General features: G+C 31.9%; 1 pseudogene; it reads left to right on the top strand.

Moving 5' to 3' along the window:
* Positions 1–20,590: 20,590 nt before the first annotated feature.
* Positions 20,591–21,568, top strand: LOC105804657 (histone H1-like; annotated as a pseudogene).
* Positions 21,569–23,876: the final 2,308 nt, after the last annotated feature.

The raw sequence follows: 23,876 nt of genomic DNA, 5'->3' as shown, positions 1-23,876 counted from the left end.
GCCATAATAATTAACACTACAACAAATAATAGCAATGGTAATAATCACGTTAATTACTATTCTAATATTAATTAAATAATAAACGAAAAATAAATAATAGTACTAATAACGATAATAATGCGAGTAGAAAAACATAAACCATCTAATTTTCGAAAATATAAAAAGTAATAATAGGATAATAATAACAATAAAGGCAAGAAGAAAGAAAATAACAATAAAAAATAAAAAGAATAAAAGAATGCACGATAAAAAGAAAATAATAAAAATTTTAAATATTTGAAAAGAAAAGAATAATAAACAAATACATAAATAAATAAATGAAACAATAAATAAAACAGTTTGTAAGAAAACTTTGAAGTTAAATAAACTGAGGATTAAATTGAAATCAGAATAAAATTAAGGAGTACAAATTGTAAATAATAAAAAAATAACTAATAAAACAAAAATAAGGGTTAAAATAAAATGCGCTAAAAGAAATAGGGACTAAATGGGAAATTATCCAAACTCCCTAAACGCGCCGTTTCATGAAGGACTAAAATCAAACAAAACCAAAATTAAATGGTAAAATTAAAAAAATGAAAAATAAGCGAAATAGGACTGTTTTGAAATATAATTAAAAAGCGGAAGGACCGAAAACATAAATATACCATTAAAAAAACATGCAGATCTACTGGGTCGGATCAGGTCTGGTTACAAAACGGCGTCGTTTTGGGGCTTATGAACGCCGACCAAAACGGCGTCGTTTATCATGCTTATATAAGTAAAAAAATCAGTTTTACCTTTTTTTTTTAAAAATTCAGACTCTCCTATTCTCTTTGGGCACAGCCCAGAACAGGCCATGGGTCGCCGGCGATAGTGACCATCGTCTCCAGGGGCCGGAAAATCACCTAAAAAGCCTATTTTAACCCCCCTTCGTATAAAACCCGATTCAAAGTCGAAAAAATTTAAACCAAAGCCAGAACTCTCAAAAAGGATGAAAAACCTTTCGGTTCTTAGCTTCTCCGCCGTGGCCTCGGCCAAGTCCCAGGGATTCAACGGCCTTCGGGCTGAAAAAGGTAACGTCGATGGCACGAAGACCAAGCGACAGGTAAAAGTTCCTTTTATATATATTTATTATTATTTCTGCTTTCGAATTAAAAAAATAAATAAAACAAAAAAATTACCTTAAAGATTAGAATCTGATTTTATCTTTTTTGATTGTTTCTTTTGTATTTTTCTGTTTTTTGAAAAGAAAAAAAAGTTCTTTACAATCTGTTTTTGGGTTCTTTATAGCCAAATTTCAATATTATTTTTTTTTCATTTTTCTACTGTTGTTGTATTGGCTGTTGCATGTGTTGCTTCTTCTTTCTTGCAGGGTGGTTGATGGTGGCAAAGGAGTTGGTGCGGCGCTGACGTGGGAAGAGCGACGGCGACAGGCTAGAGATTTAGGGCTTCTATTTCTATTTAGGTCTTGGGTCAGACGGGCCATTAGGTTTTTTTGGGGTTTGGGCTTGATGTATTTTTTGTCAATGGACTGTTATATTTGGACCTTTTTATTTTTGGTTAAAATTTGTTTTATCTGTCTGTAATTTGGACCCGGGCGAAATTCGCCCATTACAGGTATATCATACATTGGTTAACTATAAGCTATCAAAAGACTTTTTATATAGTTTTACTTCTTACTTTCATTGAATAATCTTTTTTATTCTAAACGATGGAATTGACCTTTGCAATATATAAAAAATGACTGGTTTGAAAATGTTATAAAAATTGAAACACAATATTTTTTTATACATGTCAAAGTGATGGAAAAGAAAAAAAATGTTTTACGTATCCACCTAGTTTAGCAACTTTTGGGGAAATGATACAAATATATATATATATATTTTTCACACCAGAAAAAATGTTTTCTGATGAATTGTATACTGATTGGAGTTTTATCAATGAACTAAAAAGAAGAAATTTTAGTAAGGAGTTTATAAAAAGAGTCGAATCTTTAGATAAGGACTTGTTTCTCTAATAATGAAACTAAAATAGACTACTTGCCTAAACTATATGATCCTTTCTTGCATGGACCCTACTGCGGAAGAATAAAAAACGAGGTTCTCCTTTAAGCATAAATCAAACTTATAAAAAAAACACAGACCCGTTTTGGATAAATAAGATTCATGCTCTACTTCTTACTGCTGATTATCACGAATTTTAACGGACACTGGATACACTCAATATGAAATCATTAGCAATAGAAAAAGAACTCTCTTTATTGACATTGATAGAAGATGAATAGGGAAATATCGATTCCGATGATCGAGTCAAAATTTTGAATTTTTTTATTCAATATAGTTATAACTAATCAAACGATTAGAAAAAAAAATCTATTAGAATAAAAGAAATAAGTAAAAAAGTTCATCGATGGTCATACAAATTAATCGACGATTTAGAACAGAATGGAGAAAACGAGGAAAATGTATCAGGAGAGCATGAAATTTGTTCAAGAAAATGCAAGCGCATAGTGATTTTTACTAATAACTAGGCAAACGCTGATACTTATACTAATACCAAGGATGCTAATGATCCTGATCAAACAAATGAAGTGGCTTTGATAAGTTATTCGCAACAATCAAATTTTCGACGCAACATAATAAAAGGTTCCATGCGTGCCCAAAGACGTAAAACAATTACTTGGGAGTTGTTTCAAGCAAATGTACATTCTCCCTATCACATGCACATGTTGCTATTAGTTGTCTGTTTTGGTTCGTGTTAACATGTGTCTTTGATATGTATTGCATGTATATTTTTTTAGATAAAAGTTTTATTATTTTTCCAGAAAATAATATCTTTAAACAGTTTTACTATTCTGAAAAATCTGAAACTCATACATTTTTGGTTGTTAGGCGTGAAAATAGAAAAATCTACTTTAACTTCCATTCGTAATTTGCTTGTACATCAGATGGATGTAAAAACAACTTAAATGGTGATTTACATGAGGAGATCTATATAGAGCAATCTCTAGGATTTGTGGCACCTGGTATGGAAGATAAAGTTTGCAGGCTTAAAAAATCTCTATACGATCTCAAACAAGCTCCAAAATAATGGTATGAGAAATTTCATGAGACTATTCTCAATTTTGGTTTTATAGTTTATGGTGCAGATACATGTGTGTATTCTAAAATGTTTGGTCTGATTGTGTCATCATAAGTATGTATGTAGATGACATATTAATTTTAGTTCTAATATATAAGCCATTAATAAAACCAAGAAATCCTTATCTACTAGATTTGAAATGACTGATTTGGGAGAGGTAGATGTAATCCTAGGAGTTTAGGTTACAAAATCAAAAAAGGAATTTTCATTAAACCAATTTCACTATATAGAAAAGTGTTAAAAAGTTTAATAGTTTTGATGTAATCCTTGTGCGAACTACTTATGATTCTAGCATACATCTGTTAAAGAACAGAGAAAATAGTGTTTCTCATTTAGTGTATGTTAAGATTATTAGAAGTGTTATATTCTTGATGAACTACACTCGACCAGACATTACTTATGCGGTTAATAGATTAAGTAGATATACACATAATCCAAGTAATGAGCATTGGAATGCTTTAAAGCATTTGCTTAAATACCTTAAAGATACTATAACTTGGGAGTTAGAATTTTTCGGGTACCCTGCAGTCCTTGAAGGCTATTGTGATGCAAACTGGGTAATTGATAATGATGAGACAAGTGGGCATATCTTTACTTTGGGTGGAGCAGCCATTTTGTAGAAGTTTGCTAAACATGTAACACCCCCTACCCGTATCCGTCGCCGGAATAAGATACGAGGTATTACCAGATTTTATTGAATAATTTTTTTAACTCAATATAACCCCTTTATAAATATCTAATCCTCCCTGCAAATTTTAAACCAAGACCAAGCCAACACAACCAATCCATTTCAACATATTTTCAAGATAGATTTATTGTATTCATAAGATAATCTCATCACATGCCAAAACCAAAATTTGTTAGCCATACCAATGGCTAACCATACATTCATTCCACATTAACATCTACTTTACTAGCTTATACATGCCATTGATTTCCAAAATAAAGTTTCTTTATGTACCAAGATCTTGAGGTTGATAGTGTGATGCTTCTCCGACCAAATCCGACCTCCGAGCTCTTAACACTACAAAACAGGGGAAAAAGAAATAGGGTAAGCACTTTGTGCTTAGTAAGCTCATGTAACAGGAATTATACTTACCTAATATTTTTAATACAATGCAATAAACATTCATACATCCATTCAACACATTATTCCCCTATCATGCACAAACTCAACATTCAAGTTAGTTCAATAATTTCCATGTATCAATAATATATATATACCATGATTGATGAGCTCATCAATTCCATGATTTCCATTTCCTTGTTATTTTTCCATATTTATCCCATTGAACTACTTAAAATTTCGATGGATTTTCAGGGGTACACCTAAGTGTACAAATTCCGGGTCTGTCAATTCATATTCATGTGCGCACATTTCCATTTCAGAGAGCACACTCCCGCGAACCTCATCCTTACAATGGATTACACCAAAGCTAAATCCTCAGTAATATAAACTTATAGAGTATTGTCGGATTACCGGTCCAAAGCTAAATCCTCGCAACGACAATTACTCTAATGAGCTTGATCCAATTACAGTCCAAAGCTAAATTCAGACCCTAATTCGGATTACCCGTCCGGGCTAAATCCATTTTCCACATATTCTTCGGGAGGGCTATATCAGGATAGGATCACCCGTCCGAGCTAGATCCTTTTTACCGTCAATTCCTTTTCAGAGATCCATCGAATTTTTCCTTTCATTCAACCGGGATTTATTTTCTCTTTTCATCAAGAATATCAATACTTCATCAATTATCATACAATAAACATCCAAATCATATTCACATCAATAACAAACATTTCAAGCATTTAAGAATATAATTCAAGTTACACGAACTTACCTCGATACTTGTTCGTAACCAAAAATCTACTAATCCCAAACTTTTTCTTTCCCTCGATCTTGCTTCGTATTTGAATTTTCCGGATCTAAATAAATAAATTTAATCATTAATCTAATACTTTTCATGTTCATATGTAACATTCTCTATAATTCCATTATTATTTATAATGCATTCAAAGCTGTCTCACTGAGTCACAGTCACTAAATTGTTTATATCTTGAGCTACGGAACTCCAAATTAAGATCCGCTAATTTTCCCTGAGACTAGACTCACATATCTTCTTATCATAAAATTTTCAGAATTTTTGGTTTAGCCAATAAGTACAGTTTATTCTTTAAAGTTCCCCTGTTTCACTGTTTGACAGTTCCGACCTCTCTTCACTAAAAATTAATTATCTCATAGTACAGAATTTGGATGATGTTTCCATTTGTTTCTTCTGAAAATAGACTCATTAAGGATTATAACCATATAAATTATTACTCATAATCATTTTTGTACAATTTTTAATGATTTTCCAAAGTCAGAACAGGGGAACCCGAATTCATTCTGACCTTGTCTCACAAAATCTATTATATCTCATGATTTAAAATTCCATTGCTTACACCGTTTCTTTTATAAGAAACTAGACTCAATAAGATTTAATTTAATATTTTATTCATCCTCTAATTCGATCTTTACAATTTTTGGTGATTTTTCAAAGTTAGAGTACTGCTGCTGTCCAAAACTGTTTTAGTGTATGATGTTAATTACCATTTTTCCCTAAACTTTCAATAAATGATAATTTCATCCCTTCTCAATTAACCTCTCAATTGAGCTAATTTTTCTCAATTAACACTTTATCCCATCACTTTCGACTACTTTATAACCTTTGTAAATCAGAATTTCAGCACTAGACTTTGATTCCAAACATTTTCACAATTAGGTCCTACAAATCAATTTCTATTGAAATTACCTAATAAAATCATCTCACAAACAAATTAAAGCTTCAATTTCATCCTATTTCATCATAAAATTCCAGCACATATTCATAGAAACTTTCAAATTCATTCATAAAATCAAAAACTAATGAATTTAGTAATAGGACCTAGTTGTAAAAGTCTTAGAAATACAAAAATTACAAGAAAAAGGCAAGAATTAACTCACTTGGGGAAAAAATTATGAAAAACCAGCTTGAAGAAACCCTTAGGACGTTTTTGGCTGATGAGAATGCAGAAAAAATGAAGAGAAATCTAGATAATTCCACTTTAGTCCTAACTTTTAAAGCAATTTTTGCAATATTCCAATTTTACCCTTAATTCTTCAATTCATCTGATTTTTCTCAGCGTATGCCGCCCAAAATATCTCCTTTTAGGGTTATTTTCAATTTATGTCCCTCTTCATTTAACAATTGAGCTATTTAATCCTTCTAGTAACTTTTACACATTTTTCAATTTAGTCCTTTTCACTTAATTGACTACCCAAGCATTAAAATTTTCTAACGAAATTTTAATACCATATTACTAACACTTCATAAATATTTATAAAAATATTTTTGACTCGGTTTTACGAGATCGAAGTCTCGATACCTTGTTTTTACTCAATTTCTTCTATAATTTCTTTTTCTAGCTAACCACTAAATCGGTAAAATTTTTCTATCGATATTTTCATACGATTTTCCTATCATACCTATATTCATGTAAAAATATTAAATTAAATTTCTCTTTAAATCGGATTTGTGGTTACGAAACCACTATTCCGATAACCTTGAATTTGGGCTATTACAAAACAAACCTGTATTGCTCGCTCCATAATCGAGTCAGAGTTTTTAACTCTTGACTTAGCTGACAAAAAGCCGAGTAGCTTAGGAATCTACTTACATAGATTCCTTTATAGGAAAAACCAGCACCTCCCATATCTTTATTATGTGACTCGCAATCCGCAATTTGTGTTGTTAAGAGTCAAGTTTACAATGGTAAGAAAAGACATTCGAATAAGACATGAATATGTTAGACATTTAATAAAGAATGGAGTACTCGCTTTGGAGTACATGAGGTTTGAAAGGAATCTAGCTGATCCACTAACCAAATGGTTAAGTAGGAAAATGGTTCTTGATTTGTTGAGGAGGATGAGTCTTAAGCCTAGTGGTTGAGGAATCTATGGTGGATACCCAACTTAGGGCTAGTTTAGCATTGCTTTTGAGAAGTGCTTTTAAAAAGTGTTGTGGAAAAATGATTTTGAGAAGTACTTTTGAAAAGTTTGGTTTAAGATTTAAGTGTTTAGTATTGTTGTCAAAAAGTGCTTTTGAGAAATAAAATGTCTATTTTAGACATGGTGTTATAAAATAATAAATATGCATTTAAATAATGTTCAAACTAGTTAATATTATGATATCTTAGTAAGAATATAAAAATAATTTATTATAATTTGTTGTTGATATTTTAATATATGAAATATAAAATTTAAATATTTTTAAAAAATTAATATTAATTATTTATAAAATTTAATTGAATATATAAACTATATTTTAAATAATAAAATATAACCAATAAAAATTTAAAATATAATATTATATATATAATAAATTTTAATAGGAATATAATTACATACAAAATATAAATATTATATAAAATATATTATCGTGGTTAAAAGCATCATTTGGTCCAAAAGCACTTTTGTCAATAGCAAAAGCTAAAAAATTTTACTTTTACTTAAGTTCAAAAGCACTTTTTAAAAGCAATACTAAACAAAACCTTAGTTTCTAAGTTAAATATGGTCAAATGAAACCATGGAAAGACTCATAGTATACATTTTACCTATCCCTATGGCGAATGATGTACATGTGTAAGGATGAGGTTTTACTTTTAATGAATTCATAGCCCAAAATTTGGGTGGTCCTATTGGGATGGACTTGATGAATTCATTGAACTTAATTTTGAGAGGATGAGCTTAATGAAAGCTCTTAATGATTTCATAGCCCTGATTTGGGTGGTCTATGTTGAGATAGACTTGATGAAATCACCTACGTAAGTGTGAAGGACTAGCCAACTTCTATGAGAAACATTTTGGGCAGTTTTTTAGAGCACTTACGAGTGTCCCGAGGTACATTGGCTAAAACTTGTTGAGTTATCGGGGAATATCAATTGGATCTGAGATTAGTTGTGTGTCATGAGTTAACTCCTATTTTAACAAGTTCAAGATTCGTTCACTTGTTAAAGATAAGAATCACTTATTTCACTATGTACTAGTTCAAATCCACAAGATACTAGTGCTTAAGCAACTAATTTCATTGTTGCTCTTCTTCACGTTTTAACTAAAAAACTCTACTCTTTCTCGTGTTTACAAAATCTCCAAATTACTTTGAATTAGTGGGGGATTGTTGGTAATGCAAAAGGTTGTTTTTAGTGGGTATACACCACATTGGTTAAGTACAAGCTATCAAAAGAGTTTTTATATAGCTTTACTTCTTGTTCTCATTGAGTAATTGGGTCATAGGCCTATCACACATGCGCACCGCCGCCGCCCACCCGTTCGTGTTAATGTTAACACTACCACCTGTATATGGATAAAATTTTTATTATTTTCCAGAACATAATATCTTTAAACAGATTTATTTTTTCCAATTTTATTATTCCAAAAAATCTAGAACTGATATATTTTTTGTTGTTGGGTGCAAAAATAGTGGGACAGTTTTAAAACTGTTCCTACATTTTTTACTCTTTTGACCCTGCCTATTTACCGTTTTGCCCTTTCATTTCTAGCATAAATATAGAGCTGATTTCCTCATTTTTCACACAGAACAGAAAACACTATGCTCTCTAAAAAACACTTTCCTCATCTTCCTTTCTTTTCGATTTCCTTATAAATTTTGTTGATTTTCCCCTAAATCACTTTAAAGAAAAATTTTGTCTAGGAGTTTGGGTTTTAAGCGAGGACCGACTGTGACCCTTCTAAACTTTCCTGAGAATTTATCCTACCGTGGTTTCCCTGAGAAGAGAAGCACTAATCGAGTTTCATCTTCCTTATTCGGGTGTACAAATATCAAAGCACTATGTTAACCTTGGGGGACAACGTCTACTACAGGATTACACCGGTCAGGGCGAATTCGTTTCTAAGTTGGTGGGTTTACCATAGCACAATAAATTTTTGATTTCTTAATTCGTTATTTATTTTCCAATCAATGCTAACATATTTGTTTTACAGTAGCTTATTTTCCAATAGTAGACCTAGATAATTAATAGGTAAGTTACCAGTTCCTGCAACCCATATATTCATCACCCTCAAGATCAAAACCTACCAAAATGATGATTGATATAGAGAAGTTGATAGAAATATCATGAGCAAGTTAAAAATTGGTTTAAATATGCCTAAGATCTGTATTCTCTTTCGAAATTTAAAATTTAATCTCTATATTTTAATTTTAAGACTTTAAATCTTTGTATTTTTTAGATTTGAAAATGTTGATCCAATTATTAACTCTATTTACTTCCCGTTAAAATTTTCATGGTATAAAGGATATTCTTCACGTGCTTAGGGACTGCCCAATTGCGAAGGAAGTTTAGAAACAAGTTGTCCAATTCAGCCAGCATAACAGGTTCTTCTCTGGATCTATACATGATTAGTTTACTTCTAATCTTGGTTGTCATGTGAATGTACTTGGTAGAGGGGTTACGTGGTCTTGCATGTATGGTCTTTTTTATTGGAGAACTAGGAAAAACAGGGATTTGTTTATATTCCAAGGCTTAACTTGGACGGGTAATGAGATTGCCAAGGTTTCATTTAATTGGGCAAAGCAGTATGAGTTAAGCCTTTTGGGAGTCCAGCACACTAGCCATCTTACTGATTCACATGTTGCCTTGGAAGGAACGTGGGTGAATTTATCCATTGATGGAGCAATGGCAAGAGATAACGGGAATGCTTCGACAAGTGGTGTGCTGCGAGATCAGTATGGAAATTGGATCTTGGGGTTTAGACATTATTTGAGAAGATGTACAGTTTTTGAGACTGAATTATGGGGCATTTTAGATGGCCTTCTTATTCTACTTAACAAAGGTATCACAAGGGCCATTATTCAAACATATAACCTGGAAGTGGTTAGAGTTTTGTAAAACAATGCTATGGCGGATTCAAGAATCATTATGATTAGGAGGATCCAACGGATTATGAGAGCTGAAGGACAATGGCGGATAAGATATGTTGACACCATTTTTTTGATGAAAAACGGGGTCGACTTGGGTTTTGGAAAATGAAAATGAAAATGGGAGTCGCCACCGATCCTTTTTGATGAGGTGTGATCGGATCACCTCGAAAAGTGGTTGTTTTTAACAAAATGATTTGATTTTATTAAAACAACAAGTTTGGTCCACGAAATTCGAAAAACGGGTTCGGAGTCGGTTACATACGAGGAAGGATTAGCACCTCGACACGCCCAAAATTGGTACCTAATTGATTATTTAATGTCTTAGTGTCGAAAAACTGAAAACTTTAAAGAAATTTAAAATACGATCCTTAAAAAAAACTCGAATAGCATAGATTAAAATTCAAGAGGATATTTGGCAATTTGGTTAAACGAGAAATCGAAACCCAGCACCTAATGGCACGTTCCTCGAATTTCCAAACGCAAAGCATTGCCTTATTTTGAAATTTTTGAAAGGATATTTAGCAATTTGGTTGAACGAGAAAAATCGACACCCAGCACCTTAGGGCATGTTTTCTCGAATTTCCAAACGCAAAACATTGCCTTATTGTAAAATTTTTAAAAGGATATTTAGCTATTTGGTTGAACGAGAAAAATCGACACCCAGCACCTTAGGGCACGTTTTCTCGATTTTCCAAACGCTAAATATTGCCTCAATTAGAAATATTTTCCCTTTTTTTTTTGAAGTATGATATTTATATGTATGATGGAATAATAAACATGATTATGTAAATAAAAATGAACAAAAACGGATAATAAATCAATCATGCATATACCATAACAAATAAACAAATAAATAAACTAAAGCATAAAAATAAACATATAAATAAATACATAAATGAACATAAAAATAAAGGAAAATATATGAAATTTATAAAATATGAAAAATATGTATGTACATAAAGGGACTATATATATGTATATACATAAAATTATAAAATATAAAAATATATATAAGTATATATTTTAAAATTACTATAAAATATATATATATAAGTAAGCATATTCATACATATATACGTATGTAAATTAAAATATGAAAAGTATATACATATAGGTATATATATATATGAATCATAAAATATAAAATACATATATAAAATACATATTTAAAAAAATGAAGAATATGTAAATATATATATATATATATATGAAAATAAAATACATATATAAATATGTATATGGATATGTACAAAAATTATACAATACATAAAAAAGTAGGTATCTATATAAGTATATATAAAAAATATAAAAAAAATATACTCCTATATATAATAATAATAATAATAATAATAATAATAATAATAATAATAATAATAATAATAATAATAATAACAACAATAGGACTAAATCAAAATGGAAACGAAATCTCAGGGCTGAAATCAAAATAAAATAAAGTAAGGGATTAAAATGTGAGGCGCGCGAAAAGTAGAAGGGCCAAAACAGTAAATAAACCAAAGTCCCAAAAAACTGTGCTGCAATGGACTAAATTGAGAGAAAAATAAAACTTTGGGGCCGAATTAGAAATAAAAGAAAATAGCGAAATAGGACCAAACTGTAATGCGCTGAAAAATAGGATGGACTGCGTGCATAAATAACCCATTTAAAGAAAACACGCGGATCCTCCCCGGTCGAGTCACCGCAGCAGATCGGGAGTGAAACGACGTCGTTTTGGGTGTTTTGGAGTTGAGCCAAAACGCGCTGCTTTCACCTGGGTATAAAATTAGTGTTTTGAGAAAAAAATCATTTGAACATTGAAAAGAAAAAAAAAGAAGAAAAAAAAACTCTCGGACTAAGTCAGATTCCGCCAAGGCCCCCAAGATCGGCCACACGGCGTCAGGGCTGCCACCGCTTCGAAAAAGGTATTTTTCCCCCTTTTCGCACCTTTCTTTTTATATATTTCGTTGCTCGAATATGAACTCTCTCTTTTGGAGAGAAAGAAAAAAGACAAAAGTAAATAAGTAAATAAGTAATAAAATAAAAGAAATCTAAGCGGAAACCACCTTGGTGTAAATCTATTCGTTTGTTTTTGAATCTGTTTTGTATATTTTTTTGCTAAAGTGCTCTTACAAAATAAAAAAAAAGGAACGTGGGTGAATTTATCCATTGATGGAGCAATGGCAAGAGATAACGGGAATGCTTCGACAAGTGGTGTGCTGTGAGATCAGTATGGAAATTGGATCTTAGGGTTTAGACATTATTTGGGAAGATGTACAGCTTTTGAGACTCAATTATGGGGCATTTTAGATGGCCTTCTTATTCTACTTAACAAAGGTATCACAAGGGCCATTATTCAAACATATAACCTGGAAGTGGTTAGAGTTTTGTAAAACAATGCTATGGCGGATTCAAGAATCATTATGATTAGGAGGATCCAACGGATTATGAGAGCTGAAGGACAATGGCGGATAAGATATATTCCTAGAAAATGTAATCTAGTTACCGATTGTCTAGTCAAGTTGAGTTTAACATTGGGATCAAATCTACAAGTTTTTAATATCACACCGGTTGAGGTCTCGGAGCTCCTTCAACGGGACAAAACTAATAATTTTTTCGCTCAATTTAATTTGATGTAACTTTCTTCCAATTTATTACCAAAAAAAAAACATAAAAAGAAAGAAAAAAAGGTTCTGCTCCCTTGACCTTCTAGAATAACGCATATTCACATACTCCACCCCAAATCATGTAGATATTTATTCTCCCCAACCTCAAGCAATACGTGGGTTAATCTCTTGCAGTACTGAAATTGAAGATACTGAAATCAAAGGGTTTTGGCTGGATTTTCCAAGTACACCCTCAATATTCTTCAAAGCGTTTTGGTTTATATTTTTTTGAAATTTTAAAATTTATTTCCTATATTTTCATTTTGAGACACTGATTTTTTATTTTTTATTTAAAGTTAATATTGTTAAAGGTAAAATAACCTTTTTTAGGCCTCAATATTTACATTTTTCATCAATTTGGTCCTTACCCTTTAAAAGTACGTAATTTTTTTAAAATTAATTTTTTTTTCATATTTTAGCTAAAGAGAATAAAAATAAAATTATAACTTTTTAAAATAACATTTTAAAACTTTTTAAAATAAAAATTTAAAACTTTTTAAAAATGAAAAAAAAATAACACTTTAAAATTCAAAAAATTTAAAAATATAAACAAAAGTTCTAAAATTCAATCTTATCTAAACTAGACCGACTTGGACCAGGATTCAGTTAGCTATCGATCTGGTAAGAGGTGAAAAATTGGTTGACTCGTAAACCAATATGGCCGAGTTGAATTGATTTTGAACTAGTCTGAGAAATTGATTCCTAGAGAGACCAGTTCAACCGATTAAAAACAAATAAATTATTAAAAGTATAAAAATATATATATTTAAAAGTATAAAAACCGGTTCAATTGTCAGTTCAATTAATTTTTAAACCAATTTAATCAGCTTGTATTGGTTTGTAGGTCAACTAGTTTTTTACCTCTCATCGAACCGGTATTCTAGTCGATTCTCGATCCAATTGGTCAGTCCAATCCAATTTAGATAACATTGAATTTTAGATTTTTTTATATTTTAAAAATCATTTTTATTTTTTGAATTTTAATTTTGAATTTTTTTCATTTTTCATAATTTTTTTATTATAATATTTTTATTTTTATTTAAAATATAAAAAAATAAGGATCCGTTTTTTCACTGAAAATGGCTTCAAGAAAATGACTTACTTTTTTTGCAAAAGCTAATATTTTCGGTGTTTGAATGAATTTGTGTAAAATATTTTATGTTGTTTGACAATTTTCTTGAAAATATTTCATAAAAGTTGTTTTCAATTAAACAAACATACATTTGAGATTTTTTTATATTTTCATTGTATAATTAAGTTTATTTTATATCTATAAATTTATATTTTACATTGTTCTTTGTAAAACAAACACGACATAAATATATTTGTTATAAAATATATATAATGCAATTTCCTTTTAACAATCGAAATTTATTTTATAATTAGAAAATATTTTGTAATAATAAATGTCATATATAAACTTAATAATAAATAATGCTTAATTAAAACTTAATTTAAATTACATATATTACATATATGAGAGTAAATATTGACACGCTATAGTTGTAAGGAATAAATGAAGCTAAGTATTATTTAAACATTATATAATTAAAATATTCATATTTTATACTAGGTTAAAATATGTCATAAGTCCTTATACTTTTCAGAATTTGAAATTTAGTCCATGTACTTTTATTTTTGGGTAGTTCTACTTTTTAAATATCAAAATTCAGGTTCAACTCTTAGCATTATTAAAATATTTTGTTAAATTCATGTTCATTATAACATCATTTTTAGTTAACTGAATACATAGTACTTTTATTTAAAATGTGACATCAACAAAATTAACAAAAAAAATTAACAATGTTAACAATTGGACTTGATTTTCAAATCTAAAAATAGAGGGACTAAATTTTGAAAATAAAAGTATATATAGGGACTAAATTCCAAATTCGTGAAAATTATATAGACTTATGGCATTTTTAACCTTTATACTACAAAACATCTATTATTAATATATTTATAATTGTAATAAATATTTTTATTAAAATATTAATATTGAATATTTTTCAATAATATATGAAGAATATTATTTAAAGTTATTTTTAATTAATTATTAAAATAAAATCTAAATATTAAATAATTTAGTAATAAATTATATTAATAAATTATTATATGATTAGATATAGATAATTAAATATGTATGTTTAATACTATTAAAAATTATAATATTTTATATTAATATTTTATTAGTTTTAATATTTTTAAAAATAAACTTTTATTATTAATATAATAATATTAAGCTTGACTTAGGTTAATTTTTATATAAAAGTAAAATCACTCATAAAGGAGCTTTGTTATGGAAAATGACTTAACTTTTCAAGATGGTAAGTCATTTTACAGGAAAAAGTGTCTATTTTTCATTGATCTGTAAGTCATTTTTCGTTGACCAAGCTATTTTCCATGAAACAAACACAGAATAATGCAGAAAATATTTTTCAAAAGCCATTTTCAGTGAAACAAACGAAGCCTAATTTTTAAAATTTTCTTCTGCTTTTAAAAGGTAAGGACCAAATTGATAAAAAAAATTATAAAGTTGAGGGCTAAAAAAGTTATTTTACCTTTGACATCGTTAACTTTAACGACAAAATTAGACAGAGAGACTAAAATTTTTAAATAAAAAAAGTATAATAACTTAATGTCTCAAAATTAAAGTATAGAGACTAAGTTTCAAATTTCAGCATATTTAACTCTATTTTTTTATAGGACTTTTAACAAATATTAGTTCTTGTGGAAATACAAATTCATTAACAGAAAAGCCATGTGGAAATATAAATATGGAAAAGATAAACAAGTTAGTGATTCAAATTTTAAAAATATAAAATTTAATATCTCAGAAATTAAAGCATATTTAAACTTAAAAATTCAATTGTGGTAATTTAAATTAACAGTAGAATCAATTTTTTTGGCTCTAGGAATATGATCATGTCATTGGTGAATGGGAGATGCCACATTCAACAACCTTGATACTAGTGATTTTTATTGACCCTACAACTTATTTTCCCTTTAGTTGTAGTTTAGATAACGAGAAGATTGATAAGTTGAACATAACCTTCTTAACACCCTTAATGGTTTTGTTCCTCGATCATGATTATAATTTGCAAATTGCTTAAAGAAAAAACACAATTAGTCACACCTAGAGTTGCTCATAGGCCGGGCCAAGCCAAGTAAAAAATGTAAGCCCATTTTCTAGGTTCAACCAGAAAAATGGGCCTAAAATTTTGTCCAAACTCGACTCGAATAAAAAAGTTAAAACCTGAGCCTAGCCCTACCCACCCGTATTAATTTTTTTATATAAAAATAAATTTAAAAAATATAATACATCAAACACATTAAAAACATTAAAATAAATGTTTTCCAACAAATGGAAAAAAAATTAAAAATTACTTAAATAACACTAAGATAAGTGCAACTTAGCAAGCAAATACCTCTAAAATAGTAGCAAAATTAATAATAAACCAAAATTTATACAATATCCGAACAATAACAACAAAATAGTAACAATATAATAGCAAAATGATAGCAAAACAATGAAAAAAAGTATAAAAAACAGCAGCAATATTTTTTTTGCAAATTAAGGTTAGACCGGGCCAGACTCGGGCCAAAAAAGCTTACCCAAGGCTTGGCCCGTGTCACACCCGACTACCTTTAAACGAACCTTTAAGGGTTAAATTGAAAGACACCAAAAGCTGGCGGTCTCTATTGAAAAATCAGGAAAAGATAGTAACCGAAATTGGATAGGGTTGAGAACCAAGTCTGGTTAGGTTGGATTAGAACCAGTCGGTCCCTTAGTGGAGGGACAAAATGATTATAGATGAATGGTTGTGATGAGGTGAAAGGTCGTGTATGAGGGGCTATATACATAGTTGGGGAATAACTTCTTGGGGGGGATTCAACTCCATCCTATTTCATTTTCCATTCTTCTTCATCTTCTTCCTAGTTTGCTTTAAATAAGAGATGGTTAAGGAAGGCTCTACATGGAACGATAATCATGAGGTTTAAATAGGAAAAATAGAAATTTCAGTAAGGTGGTAAGGCCCTAAATCCTTTAGTATATGTAAGACTTATAAAACAAAATTAAGAGTTTTCATAATCATTTTAAGGGTTCTGCATGTTTCTGGAAAATTGAGGTTTAAAGTGAAAACACTAAGTTTAACCCAGGATTTGATTGACATCTTAGCTATTAGGAGAATGAAAGCTTTGGCATTAAGGAAAGCTAAGCGAACAAGGCAAATAAGCATTAGGTGAGTATCTGCACTTTGTCCTCTGATTGTTATATCCAATTATGAGAAATTACCATGTTAATGTTGATAGTAAACGTAGAAGATTGTTGAATGAATATCTGGCATAGTGCATTGCTTAATGATGTTCTACATGGTATGTATGATTAGAGCATGCATAATATGAAAGGGGTGACTAACTATGGGTTAGGCAAAGTTAAGAACAAGAAAAAGGTATGAATTTGATAGATGCCGCCATACAGCCTTACTGAGTGCAAACCTTGATGTGCAAAGCTTCAAGCCTTGTGGAAGGAACACTGCGGTGTTCGAGTATCAATGTGTAGGATGGTAAAATAGAGAAATGGAGAAATGGATGGAAAGAAATGGGATGAGTGAATAAGAAAGATCATGGCTGGGCTATGAGACCGATCGGAGGCTATACGTTTGAGATGAGTATAACCATAGCTGAAAGATGCTATGGCATCATGACGAAAATGAGTAAGACCATGGCTGAAAGATGCTATGGCTTCATGGTAAATGGGATTAAAGTCATGGCTAAAAGAAGCTATGGCATTATTTGATAGTCCGCTGGGACCTTAAACGTGGGAAACATATAAGGTGTAAGACCATAGTTAGACTATGCCAACCCAGGTAGTCCATCGGGACAATAAACACAAGGTTATATTAAGTAAGACCATAGTTGAAAGATGTTATGACATCAAAGGATAATTTGACGGTATAATGAGTAAGACCATAGCTGAAAAATGCTATGACATCATAGATAATTCGATGGGACATTAAACATGAGATAGTCCGACGAGATGTTAAAAATGGGAGAGTCTGTCGGAACTACAAATACGGGTGGAACATTAATATAGTAATTGTGGGAAATCCCACCACTAAGGAAAAATGGTTGGAAGAAAAAGGTAAGAAATGGTAAACGAGAGCTAGCCAACAGACTATTGGGAAAATAGTTAAATATGGAAAAAAAGAAAAGTAGGAAGAGAAACAGATCGCTAAAACAATAATTGTGGAAGTCGAAAAAGCTTTAAGAAGGGTAAACTGATGTGAATCAAATGTGTGAATTGTTGCATCAACAGTGCGTTGTGTATAAGCAAATAAAAGAGAGAGTAATTAGAGGATCGTATATATGGATCCGCCATTAAGAACCGCTATAGGGTGTTCAGAGAGAACCTGTAGGGTAGTAAAGTGAGACAAGGAAAACAAGTTTGGTCTACAAGAAAAAAGGGGTTGGTTAGAATCTGTTGACAAAGAAGGATATACAAGATGATAGAAGTGTATGTCAAGACTATCCCTCTTAAAGGGGAAACCATTGAGAAATTATCAATCAAATGGCAAGTTATACGAGGATGCAGTATGAAAGAGAAATTGTGAACTCAAATGGTCACACAACGATATTCAGTTGAGTACGAAAGGCTATAATGGCTTGTAGCAGAATGGCGTGCTACGCTTAAGGGTAAGGTAAAGCTATTAAAGCGGATTACAAAAAATTAATCCGATCACTAATTAAATTAAGTAGGATTTAGTCCGCCAGGGTGGAATGGGACCATGTTAGTTATGCCAATGAATGGAAGGTGAGTAAGTCATACGAGATTATGATAAAGAAAAAGTCTGCCATGGAATAAATTGATATGGAAAGATAGCCAAAAGGAAAATACCCATGGGCTATTAGTAGGGTAGATTATAGGATTATCCTTTAAAAACATGGTGGAAAAGATTCCCCTCTCTAAAAAAGAAGAAGAAGGAATACAGGTAAAGGTAAGGATGGGGTTCGCGAAAATGGCAAGACAACCAAAGGAACAGTCAAGGCTGATTGAAGGCCGATAGGATGGCCGAAAGCCAATCACTCAACGATCTATCCACTAGTGGATAAGACTGGGAATAAGAAAAGTCCACTATGATGAGTTTAAGATAAGTTACCCACACAAGCAGAGAGTTATATGTTTCTAGTTTCTTTAAATTTAAACCCCTAAAAGACAGGGTTAAATTTCAAGTAATATAGGAACTCACTAAGTTCACCTAAACTTATCAAAAAGTGGTATGTGTTTCGTAGGAAATGCGGAATGAAGGACTCGAGGAAAGGACTAAACCAGATCGTGTTTAATCAATAAATCATTGTAGGATTAAGTTATGCAAATAAGAAGGGGGAACCTTTGGGGACTTTGCCAAGGGGACGATTATATTGTATTTATTTAGAATCCTTAGAGTCCGTAGTTGGGACAACAAACTTATTTGGAAATTTTTGTCTCTGATGTAAGTTTACTTTTGTAATAGGTAATATGATTTTTTTTTAACTTAGTGAGATCGTATGGTGATTGGGTCGGGTGGGGGTGTTATAGCCTGTTTAGAAAAATAGGCCTTATTTTTTTGTCCAAACCCATTTTTTGGGCCTATATATTTTCCCAAATTCTCTTGCTTTTCGGGCGAGCTTTCGAGACGGGTCGAGTGGCCTAACCTATGGACAAGTCTAGTCACACTTATATTCAACATAAAATCCTCAATCCAATCACTATTTTCATTTCCCAAGAGACCATCAGCAGAAGCCATCCAAGAGCCAAGCTTAACTATTCCATCTATATTCAAGAGACAAACCCCAACAAGGGGTTTGTTCCACTGAACCTATTGCGACCCTCAAGCAATCCTTGATGCAGCAGGGCTCGTAGCTTTACTAATATTTGTTGCAAAGGGTAAAAGTACCAAGAAATCCCTGTACTTAGAGACGGATTGCATTTCGACCCTTCTACTGAAAAAGTAGGCAAATTAACCTTTATACATTTTGAAAAGTGCAAATTAGCCCCTTTGTTAAAAATTTTCTATTAAATAATGATGTGGAACATGCTAAAAAGATTTTGTTAACATCTATTTGACATGGTTAATATGAATCTTTTTTGAACAACCTCATTATAGGTTTTGATTATATCTGTTTTTCTCACACAATACCTAGAATTGGCCATAGCCCCTCCCAAACCCATAAATAGGAGGATAATGCGTTTTAGAGCACGCGAACCCATATCCTACATTAGCAGCAATACCCATGCCAATCAAGCTAAGACTCAATCGACAGTTAATATGAATTGTTTGTTTAAAATGATTTTATCAATTTAATTTTAATACCATAAATTATCGCTTAAGTCATATAAAAACCGTTCAACTTAGGTTATCTTACGATCATAGTTTTGAATCCATTTATTATTGGAGTTTTGAAATTGTTCAACCACATAACCACAATACAATCCTAAAATTACATATGATTCAAAAATCCCAATTTATTAAGCAAAATTCTTTAAAAGTATGTTAGAATTTCATCACAAAAAACCCTAATTTTGACCACTTCTCTCTCAATTTTCTTAATTAAGTTTCCCAATTAAACACTCATTGGATCCTAACTTAGAAATTGACTCGATTACCATAAAAGCATATAAAGAAAAATACAATTCCCAACTCTCATTTTCAACCTTAAACCTCAAAGACTACTTTCCTTTTGCCCTTCACGATCCGCACCTTACCCAAATTCCTTATCTCAACCGTTAATAATATTCCAATCTAATGGCCAAAATTTAAACTTTTGAATGGCGATTTTGATCTGCGTCATTTCCTTTTCCACCAATAAGCTTTCTCTATTTCCCTTGTAAACTTCCCTCCTTAATTATCAATAATAAAATCAATATAATCCAAATGAAGAAAAAAAATTCAAATATTTTACACCTCGTAAATTTTATTTGTTGAATCATGGCCACCGCTACCGCCTCCGCCGCAACTTCTGTCGCGAAGAAGAAAACTGCTAGTGCTAAGAAGCCGAGATCTGCTTCTTTACATCCTCCTTTTCTTGAGGTATTTTCTCCCTCTAGGAACCTAGGTTATTCTCTCTTTGGAATTTTGATCGGCTTTTAATCTGATTTTTGTTCATGATTGATTTCTGCAGATGATATCTGATGCGATCATTTCGTTGAAAGAGAGAACAGGATCGAGCCAATATGCCATCGCAAAATTCATTAAAGAAAAGCATTAGCAGTTGCCCTCGAATTTTCAGAAGATTTTACTTATTCAGGTGAAGAAATTTGCTGCTTCAGGGAAGCTTGTTAAAGTCAAAACTTCCTACAAGCTCCCTCTGGCCTCCGTCGTTGCTAAAAAGCCTGCCACCGCGAAGCCAAAAGCTACCTCTGCTGCTATTAAACCAAAGCCTATGGTAGTCAAAGCCCCGGCAAAACCGAAAGCAAATTCAAAAGTCGCAACGTCTGTGAAGGCAAAGGCCAAAGCTGTGGTGAAACCTAAGCCTAAAGCTAAAGCAGTGACGAAGATGGTTAAAACGAGTTCAACGGGGAAGAAAGGAAAGGCTCCGGCAAAGAAGAAAACGGTGGTGGCGAAGAAGCCGAAGAGTGTGAAATCGCCGGCTAAGAAAGTAGCTAAGAAGGCAACGAAATGAGGGGAAAAGAATTGACGGTTTTGTTTTGTAGAGTAGGTGTAAATTCGATGATGAAGTAGAGGTAGTTCTCAGATTGTAATCTTATATATAACTATGTAATTTTATTTTTAAAGTTCTCTCTTTTTTTATTATTTAATTAATAATTTAGGTTGTGATTTGAGCTTTGATTTGGTTGTTTGATGAAAAGTAGTTGTTGATCTTAATTGTTTTTCTAATATCAAATTTGGAATTGCCCAAAACATCTTTTTTTTCTAATTTTTTTGGGTTTGCTGGGTTCATCCATCTCAATTTCATTCGTGTCTGGATATTAGGGGAAATGATGAATTCCCGTATCAAGAGTTAACCATTAAAGGCAGAACCCATATTCAATAAATCATTTCTGATATTAACTATTTTCATGATTCTTTTTCTATGAAAAACTACCATAAAATAGCTATAAATTTTCAAGATGACTTCAGTTGCACAATATTATTTTTGATTTGAGGAAAAAAGTTGAAGTTCACGTGATTTTATCACGTTAGATTTGAGGAAAATATCCACCAACTTTTTTTTATAATAGTTTTATTTGTCTATTATAAAAAAAAAAGACTCGAAGTTAACATGTTTATCTCCAGCTTTGTGCTATATTTATGTTATTTTGGCCCACACATTGATTGGTCAGGAGGAGAGTACGGGGGTTATCAGTACTTTGAACACGTCACTTGATTGATGTCGCTTATTTCGTGGCCCATTGTTGTCGCCTTTAATCTGATCGACACAGGAAGGACCCTATCTGTATGGGTCCTTACGTGACTCGTTTGACGAGGTACTTTGGGCTTCTCCACATTTCGGAGCAAATTTCATCCTTCACTTTGGTGGGTCAGATGGTCCCATAGAGGTTATTGACACTACATCAGAACAGGCCTTTAGCGGCGTCTATAGCGGCGTTTTAACACAAAACGCCGCAAAAAACCGAGCAATAGCGGCGAGTGAAAAAAAGTCGTAAATTATAGGTAACAACGGCGATTTACCAAAAGCGCCGCAAAAGAGTTAGGTAAACGACACCGTTTTCTTTGTCAGCTTCAAAGACATTAGTGGCGCTTTAAACCAAACGCCGCAAAAGTGAAGCATTAGCGACGCTTTTAAAGAATGGTCCCAAAACTAATTAACAGACGACGCCGTTTTGGTTTACGTTTGATTGCATTAGTGGCGTTTAGGAAGAATTGCCGCAAAAGATCATGTATTAGCAGCGCTTTCCCCAAAGCGCCACAAAAGTTCTTACCGAACGACGTCATTTCATGTTGAGTTTTAAACACAATAGTGGCGCTTTTATAGAAGCGCCGCTAAAGTCAATCATTAGCGGCGCATTAGAGGAAGCGCCGAAAAGTGTCTTAAGCATGAGCCGTCTTACGGACAATAGTGGCGGCGCTTTACTGAATCGCCACAAAAGATTTTACCGAACGAAGTCGTTTTGATCTTGTTGAGTTTTAGACACAATAGTGGCGCTTTGAAGAAATCGCCGCTAAAGTCAATCATTAGCGGCGCTTAAGAGGAAGCGCCGCAAAATGTTTTAAGCATACGACATCGTTTCCTGTTGTGCTTAGGGACATTAGTGGCGCTTTGCGAAAAACGCCGCAAATGTCAAGCACTAGCGGTAATAGTTTTAGGCAAACAACGTCGTTCTATTTTTCAAATTTTAGAGATATTAGTGGCGCGTATCTATAAACGCAGCAAAATTCAATAATTAGCGGCGCTTTTACGTTGCGCCACAAAATTTTTAAGCGAACGACAACGTTTTGTTGTTAAGGTTTAGTTACATTAGCGGCACAACTTTAAAAATGCCGCAGATGTCAAGCATTAGCGACGCTTTATGTTAAGCGCCGCAAATATATTTAAGTAAACGGCGTCGTTTTGTTGTGGAGGTTTAGAGACATTAGTGGCACTTTATTGTAAGTGCCACAAGTAAAAATAAATTTATTTTAGGTTTAAGTGTTTAGTATTTAAGGTTTATTTTTTATAGTTTAGGGCTTTAGGATTTATGAAGTAATGTTTATTATATTGGGATTAGAGTTTTAAGTTTAGAGTTCATGATTTACCGTTCGTGGTTTATGGTTTAGTGTTTAGTGGTTAAGAGCATAGGGTTTAGGGATTATGGGCTTAGGGTCTAGGGGGTAGTGGCTTAGGGTTTTGAGTTTAAGGGTTTATAGGTTAGGGGTTCATAAGATTTAGGGTTTATGGTTTATGGTTTAAGATTTATGATTTTAGGGTTTATAATTTATGATTTATGGTTTATAGCTTAGGGTGCATGTTTAGGGTATAAAGTTTAAGGTTTATGGTTTAGTGTTAAGAGTTTAGTGTTTACGATTTATGGTGTAGGTTTATGGTCTAGTGTTTATTGTTTAAGGTTTAAGAGGTTAAAGTTTAAAGGTTACGGGTTTAGAGTCTAAGGGTTAGGGGCTTATGGTTTAGGGTTTAAATTTTATTTTTCCACATT

Source organism: Gossypium raimondii, chromosome 11, assembly GCF_025698545.1.
Source record: "Gossypium raimondii isolate GPD5lz chromosome 11, ASM2569854v1, whole genome shotgun sequence".
NCBI classification, from domain to species: Eukaryota; Viridiplantae; Streptophyta; class Magnoliopsida; order Malvales; family Malvaceae; genus Gossypium; species Gossypium raimondii.
This window is presented reverse-complemented; position numbering and strand designations above follow the sequence as displayed.